Genomic DNA, 5,230 nt, shown 5'->3' on the forward strand with positions numbered 1-5,230 from the left:
ATAATATACATATTTTGGCTTAGTTTATTCCTACAATTCGTTATACTTTCTCAATATATGGTTTTCATTTTTTCGTCTAATTGTTTCACTAGATTTGTGTTGAGTATTTCAACTAACTAGGTAATATTCCAATACAACGAGTTAACCACCACATATGCTTTTCAAGTTTTTTTTTTTGGGTTTGATTTTTTCCTATATTTTGTTAAACCTTCTCTTTTCATGATTCTCATGTTCCACTTAATAATCTCACTATTTTTGTGTTGTGTATTCCAGCTAACTAAGTAATATTTCAATATTCTGGGTTAGATAAAACTGTGCGTTTTAAAAAATTTTCGAACTTTCCCGCACTTTAAATTCTTAGATTGAAGAATTTATATATATATATTTATATATATATATAACTATAATTCATTATACTTTCTCAATTTATGGTTTTGATATTTCACCTAATAGTTTCACTAGTTTTGTGTTGAGTATTCCGAATAAATAAGTAATATTCTAGGACCATAGGTTAATTACCACATATGATTTTTGTTTTTGTTTTTTGGTTTGATTTGTTCTTATAGTTCCATAAATTTTCTCATTTTGTTGTTTCCCTATTCCACCTAATTATTTAACTACTTTTATGTTGTGTATTCTAACTAAATATGTAATATTTCAATCTTCTGGTTTAGATATCAAACATGATTTATATATTCTTTTTTTGTCTGATTTGTTCCTACAATTCGTTAAGTTCATTCAATTTATGGTTTTAATGTTTCAACTAATAGTTTCACTAGATTAGTGTTGAGTGTTCCAATGGAATACTAAATATTTTATCACTAGCTTTGTGCTGAGTATTCCGAATAACTAAGTAATATTCTAGGACCATGGGTTAATTACCACATATGATTTATTTTTTTTTTTTTTGGTTTGATTTGTTCTTATAGTTCCATAAATTTTCTCATTTTGTTGTTTCCCTGTTCCACCTAATTATTTAACTACTTTTGTGTTGTGTATTCTAACTAAATCAGTAATATTTCAATCTTCTAGTTTAGATATCAAACATGATTTATATATTCTTTTTTGATTTGATTTGTTCCTACAATTCGTTAAGTTGATTCAATTTATGGTTTTGATGTTTCAACTAATAGTTTCACTAGGTTAGTGTTGGGTGTTCCAATGGAATACTAAATATTTTAGTACTAGGGGTTAAATATCACATATGCTTTTTAGGTTCTTTTTTTTATTTGTTCCAATATTTCGTTAAACTGTCTTGTTTCATGGTTCACTTGTAACTAACAGTTTCAATAATTTTCTATTGAGTATTTCGACTAACTGGTTAATATTCCATTATTATAGGTTATATACCAAATATCAGTTATAGATCATTTTTTGGTTTGATTTGTTCCTACAATTCGTTAAACTTTCTTAATTTTTCCTGATAATGTTTTCCCTAATAGTTTCATTAGCTTTGTGTTGAATGTTCCAATTAACCAGGTAATATTCCAAATCAATTGGTTAAATACCACAAATGCTTTTTAGTTTTTATTTTTTATTTTATGTGTTCTATATTTTGTTCAACTTTCTCGTTTCATTGTTATTATGTTCCACCTAATAATTCCACTACTTTTGTATTTTGTATTCTAACTATCTAGGTAATATTTTGATATTGTGTGTTATATATCATATAAGATTTATAGATTCTCTTTTTCAATTGATTTGTTCTTATATTTCATTAAAATTCTCGTTTAATGGTTCCCTTGTTTCACCTAATAGTTTCACTATTTTTATGTCAGTATTTTGACTAAATAGGTAACATTCCAATATTTTAGGTTAGATACCAAATATGATTTATAGATTTTGGTTTTGGATTTATTTGTTCCTATAATTCGTTAAACTTTCTCAATGTATGGCTATTATGTTTCACCCAATAGTTTCACTAATTTTGTGTTGAATATTCCAACTTGCTATGTAACATTCCAATATTATCGGTTAGATATCAAAAATAATTTATAGATTTTTTTTTTGGGTTTGATTTGTTCCTACAATTCTACAAACTTTCTCGCTTATGACTACGTTGTTGTACCTATAGTTTTATTAGTTTTGTGTTAAGTATTTTTTTTTTTCAGGTTTCAATTAGTTTGAATCCAACAATTTATTCTATTTTTGGCATGGTGGGCAATAACAATTTTATTTTGGTCGTGGAAATTCAAAATTTGATGGTGCCATTTTATTTTTTGAAATATATAATCAACCTCAAAATTTTAATTAAAATATTATTACAACGATAAATCAAATATAATTTACCAGCAAAGATAACTTCATTTAAATGAAGGAAATATTATTATTCTAATGAAGATATAAAATAATTATCGATAAATGATATGTTAACTAACCAGCAATCAAAATAAAAATCAATGAATACGAATAAATGATGTGTTTGCCTCCTTAAGAGGTAAAATTAGAATCAAAGTGACGGGCCCTATCCAAAATTACGAATGATTACTAGAGCTCTTATTTCTATAGAAGAGGTGAGAATGTGAAACGCTCCTTATCTTAAGTGACTATTCTACCCCCACTCAATTTTTTAAGTTATCAGCCTGTCTTTCTTTATATATTGTTATTTATTGTTAACAATAATTTTTTTAAAAATAAGTTTTTCAATAATAATAATAATCACAATTATTATAACAAATAATAATAATGATAGTATTAGAGTAAGGGTATGGTAGTAATTTATAATAGTCCATTTTGATTATAAGACAAAGTAAATATATTAACAATAATATAGTTCATTCCATTTATGTTTTCGTCAGTTCAAGTATATATTTTATTTTGTTTGTCATTCCTCATTCTTGTTGTAGCATATTCTAATTTCATTTTATTTTTAATTCTAGTCTATTTCTATTACTTATGATAAGTGCATATTTTCTCTATATTTTACTCTCAATTTCTCCAATTTTTTCTTATTTTGTTCTTAAATACTGTAATTATTTTAGTTAATTTTAATTTAGTTATTTTATCAACTTATATTTTACTATGTTAATTTTTTTTTAATTTTTTATATTTTATTATTGCAGACTTTATCCTTAACTTCATATTGTTAGTCAATTATATTATTTTTTTAATAGAAAATTAATTGGAGATTATAGATAAAAATAACATAAAATTTTTAATTTGGGAAGCAATCAAGATTAAATTGGAAACCAATTAAAAAACAAGGGGAAATTAAGTCAAGAAGTCGTCGCCAACAAGAATTTGAAGAGAAGTCAATTTCCTCAAGCTTCAAATGGACATGCATTATTGGAAAATAAACAATTTACTTTGACCATCGCATGTGCATGGCAATAAAAAAAGGAATGGAAATCCTAATGTGATTATAAGTGAATTGATCACGTGCATGGCTTTATAAGTGCATGCAAGAATCACAAGACCAATTTTAAAAGATTGCATGTATAAGTCTTGCCTCAGGTAAAGTCCACGTGAATGGCAATTACGGAAAGTAAATTAATTGCTTTAAATTGGAAATAGAATCCAAATTGGATTCGGCCAACCTTGGGCATTATTAAAGCCAACTTTTGGCTTCTGAAGACGTATACAACCGGCAGCCAAAAGGGATTGAAGAGAGAGGAGCCGCAAGAAGAAGGAAAAAAAAAAAAAAAGGAGAAGTTGAAAGGAATTAAATTGGAGCACAATTAGCCCTTTGAATTAATCTCTATGACTGGTTTTATCAACTTTCTTATTCCCATTTTAATTATATTAAGCTAAATTTTCTATTTGATTGAGGGTAAATTCAAAACCTCAAATGTGTCATATGATTAATATTCAATTTCTATCATTCAATTTATTTTATTGAGATTGTTTATATTCTTCTATAATTAATGTTTATGATTTTATTCTTATCTTATTTGAGTGGTCAATCAGATATGATTTGAATAAATTCTATTGTTATGTTAAAATTCCTTATCTGTAATTGTTTTGATATTTTAATCATTAGTAGCAGGTTGGAATAAGTGATTTCAATTGGAGAACATAACCTAAGTTAAATAATCCGAGCCTGTGTGTTTATTGTCTATATCATCCTAATATTTTTCTCTAGTTAATGCTTCCATTATGTTAAATTTAAAGAGCTCGCTTTAAATTATTTAATAGTTAGAGATTAGGTAAAGAGCTTGTTTTACCTAACGACACACTAAGAAAAGATTGAGATTAACAGAGTTTATTATTGTCTATAGTTGATAGTTTCAATAAAAATTTATGATAGAATTAATGTATTATGTGCGTGTTTGGTGGTGACAAATGATCATTTAACCAAAGTTTTCATCATTATTATTTTTTTACCCTTTAATTAGAGTTTTTATTAAATTATTATTTTCGTAATTTTAACTTATTTCTTATTATTTAGTTAAAAATTCATAAAACCCCCCTTTTTATTTATAATTAACATTTTGTTTAGTTATATTTATTTTTTTTTTTAAAGTCCTACTTTAGAGTTTATAATAAATATAACTAGCATAGTTTTCGTGGGATCGATTCTTACTTACTCTGTACTAGTTGTTTATATTATTAGTAAGGTTTTAAATTTAATACACCCTAACGACACTACCAACTTATTAGTAAACTTTAATAAAAATCAAATTTCACATTAGAGAGAGCGTGCAAAGCAAACTTTTGTACGGTATGCATATGATATTGTAGGAATTTGGAAATCCACAAAAAGTAAATTCTCTAATTTATTACAAATAGCTTCATAATTGAAATTTTTACTTTTTATTCATAAGCTTTTGCTACATTGCAGTAACACTTTATTATATAAGAAATTAAGGGTCTAACTACCTTGCAACCATGATTTTGTATCCCTGTTTTTTCTTTTTGTGATTCAACCAGTAGATCAACGTGAATAATTTAAATTGCCTTTCCTTTTCTTTTTTTAAGCAATTATAATGCATGATTCATGCCCTGTTCATAAGAACCATGGCCTCTTAAAATACAAAATAAAGCCCACAATTACTCCCTAACTTCAGCAAGACAGATTCATTGATTCATTTCACAAATATACCAATATTTCATAATTTCCCAATTACTGCTATCGATTCCGAAATATCCAAGAGCATGTTTGCAAAAAGACCAAAAAGAGGGGTAAACTAATAACAAAGGCAATGTAGTCGTAGTTAAGAAATTATTTCACCGTAGCTAATTAAATGCAAAATAGATCACTTTTGAAATGCGCTGTTAAGGTCATTGTTAG

Source organism: Citrus clementina, unplaced genomic scaffold, assembly GCF_000493195.1.
Source record: "Citrus clementina cultivar Clemenules unplaced genomic scaffold, Citrus_clementina_v1.0 scaffold_3, whole genome shotgun sequence".
NCBI classification, from domain to species: Eukaryota; Viridiplantae; Streptophyta; class Magnoliopsida; order Sapindales; family Rutaceae; genus Citrus; species Citrus x clementina.